This window comes from Notamacropus eugenii, chromosome 6 (genome assembly GCF_028372415.1).
Source record: "Notamacropus eugenii isolate mMacEug1 chromosome 6, mMacEug1.pri_v2, whole genome shotgun sequence".
Classification (NCBI taxonomy): domain Eukaryota; kingdom Metazoa; phylum Chordata; class Mammalia; order Diprotodontia; family Macropodidae; genus Notamacropus; species Notamacropus eugenii.
The window spans coordinates 1,119,223-1,122,609 of record NC_092877.1 but is presented as its reverse complement, the minus strand read 5'-3'; the positions used below and the strand labels follow the sequence as shown (position 1 = coordinate 1,122,609).

The 3,387-nt window shown below is 38.6% G+C and overlaps 1 pseudogene; it reads left to right on the top strand.

Moving 5' to 3' along the window:
* The first annotated feature begins 297 nt into the window (after positions 1-297).
* On the top strand, positions 298-1,218 carry LOC140511503 (olfactory receptor 4C11-like; annotated as a pseudogene).
* The last annotated feature ends 2,169 nt before the right edge of the window (positions 1,219-3,387 follow it).

The following is a 3,387-nucleotide window of genomic DNA, read 5'->3' as shown; positions in this document are numbered from 1 at the left end:
GTTTGAGTTTTTAAATATCTCTCTCCCCGCCCCCCCCCTCTCTCTGTCTCTCACACACACACTCACAAACTCCATGAGCAAGAGATATGTAAAATGGATTGGAGGAGATTATAGGAGAACTTTCCACTTAAACTTCTCATATCTGATACTTTAAAAGTAGAAATAACAGAATTTTAAGTATAGTCAAGCAGTGATTCTTTTATGAAGACCTCCCAAATTCTGCTAAATTAATTGCTCCTTATTTTTTTTTTATATTAACCAGTTCTCACCTGTGTCCTTCCCACTTGAATCCTAGAGATGAGAAACAATGTGACTGAATTCATTCTGCTTGGACTGACTCAGGATCCAGAGACGCAGAAAATAGTATTTGCCATTTTCTTGGTGTTCTACACTGCCACTGTGGTGGGGAACCTATTAATTGTTGTGACAATCAGGACCAGTCCCACACTTGACTTACCTATGTACTTTTTCTTAACCTATTTGTCCATCGCGGATTCTTGTTTCTCTACCACCACGGCTCCCAAATTGATTGTGGACAACCTCTCTCATAAGAATACTATTTCCTTTGATGAGTGCATGACTCAGTTATTTGCCACGCATTTCTTTGGCTGCATGGAGATACTGGTCCTCATTTTAATGGCCTATGACTGCTTTGTGGCCATCTGTAAACCTCTACACTACTCAGTCATCATGAACCGCAAGGTGTGTGGGATTCTGATTCTATTGGCCTGGATAGGATCATTTCTGCATTCTATTGCCCAGATAATCCTAATCTTGAATGTACCCTTCTGTGGTCCCAATGTGATTGATCACTATTTCTGTGACTTGCAACCTTTGTTGAGGCTTGGATGCATGGACACATACATATTAAACCTTTTAGTATTTCCAATAGTGGAGCCATATGCTCAGTAAGCTTTATTTTGCTAATGATATCCTATACAATTATACTGCACTCCCTGAGAAATCATAGTGCAGAGGGAAAGTGCAAAACCCTCTCCACCTGTAGCTCCCACATCATTGTTGTCATCATTTTCTTGGTCCCTGCATATTTATGTACACTCTCCCCCTAACCACCTTCCTCTTGATAAATTGGTGTCTGTATTTTATACCATTGTAACTCCCTTCCTCAATCCTTTGATCTATACTCTAAGGAATGCAGAAGTAAAAAGTGCCATGAAGAAGCTATGGAGCACACGAGTGACTTCAGGTGACAAATAATGTTTGGTGTAATTGAAATTGGTATATGAAAATAATTGTGGCAATATCTGGGGTACATGGATTTTAATAATATTTTGATAATTGTATTTCAGTAGAATTTTCATTTATCTTGTAATTCAATGTATTTTATACCTTTGGAAATTTTATTCATTTTCACATGAAAAATTTAAAAATGTCATTTGCTGTTGCTTTATCATTATTTAAACTTGTAAAAAACGTTAAATATGAGGACATTATTACGTCTCATAAAGTGAACAAAAGGTCATAAAGTCATGAAAGAGAGGAACATTTGTGACATAATTAAGCAAATGCTGGATATCAAATCCGATCTTTCCCTTTAATTTCTTGTATAACTTGAGGAACAAAAATACTTTCTCTATCGTTTGTTAACAAAGAAATTAATGACTTGAACTGTGGAAACTCTGGGGCAGGAATGGGAAACCTGAGGCCTAGATGCAACATGTGGCTCTCTAGGTCCTTGGGTGTGTACTATTAACTGAGCCCAAGTTTTAGAGAAAAAATTCTTTTATTAAGGGAATTTGTGGCTGTGAAGCTTGCATTCAGTCAAAGGAGTGCACTTGAAGACCTAGAGGGCCACATGTGACCTCAACAACGCAGTTGTCCCACCCCTGCCTAGGGACTTGTAGGCCTCTAAATTTGTGACCTTGTAAATCTGATATAGAGGAATAGTTACCCTGAATGAAAAAAAAATGTGGTTTGAGAAAGAGGTTCAGTATCAACTTGAGAGTAATTAAATCTAAAGATCAGAATCTGCATTGATAATTTCAATACTCAGCATTTTACCTCTCATAACTCCACTACCAAAATTCATTTCTCCAGTTCACTTTGAATTTTTCCACATTTAAAAATGCTGATCTTCATTCAAGCTTGATTGACAGAGAATTTTGGAAGACTTGTGATAGGTTACATGAATTTCTTCTAAAAAGTAGCCATTTGGAGGCTTCCCATCTCATCTACCCAATAAAATAGTTTTATAAACGTGTATTTTATCAAACATGAAAAAAATCATTCAAATAAATTGTCATTGAAGTCTTCAACCTTGAGTTCTAACGATCTGGTTTATATTCAGTCAGTGATATGTTTTAGTCACGGGCCCATAGGAAGCTACCTGTGCTCATTTGCCTCAAACATTATAAAACCTTTAGTCAAGTCTTTCTACCTTAAATATCTCATTATTCCTATTGATTTTTCACTTGTTCTTTAAGATGAAAACTGCCAAATATACCCCGAGTCTGCTTTCTTCTCCATAATACATGAATTCCTTCTTTCTGGCTTCTTGTATTATTTTTTTGTGACCTGGACACTCTCAAATTTGGCTATTATTTTTCTGTGAGATTTAATTTTGGAACATATTTCAGGTAGTGATCAACGGATTCCTTCAATTTCAATTTTATCTACTGCATCTAAGATAGAGGGCAATTTTCCATTAGAATGCATTGAAGTATGATGTCTCTGCTTTTTTTCAGTATTGGAATTCAGGTAGTTTAATAATTCGTTATCAATCTTCCCTTCATCTATTTTCTAACTCAGTTATTTCTCCAGTGACATACTTCACATTTTCTTTTTTTCATTCTTTTCACTTTGTTTTATTGTTTTTTGATGTCTCATGGAGTCATTATTTTCCACTTCTTAATTATAATTTTTAATGGAACTTGATTTTCTTTAGTGAGCTGAAATAACTGCTATCATTTCGCCTGTTATGTTTCTTAAACAATTCTTTTTGAGAGGCGGAGCCAAGATGGTGGAGTAGAAAGACGCAAATACACATAGCTCCGAACCCACAATCGATACAACATCGGTATAAAGTAACTCACGGTGAATTCTGGAGCAGTGAGGCCACAGAACAGTGAAGAGAAGGAGATTTCTGTTCCAGAGGGACCTGCAAACCTCTCGCAAAAGGTCCGTCGCGCTGCAGATGCAGAGCCCAGCCCAGCACAGACCTCCAGCACAGACCTGCAGCGGCCGCAGCACCAACAGGAACAGACCCGAGCAGCCTTCAGGGACGGGATCTCCAGCGGCCGCACAAGTCCCTCCACCCACAGGTGATGGGGGTCTGTGAGAGAGTCTCTTTGGCGGGTCGAGAAGGGAGTGGGGTGCCCCCATGCCTCGGGCCCCCTTGGGAGGCAGAGGCTGAGGGGAGGCGGACCG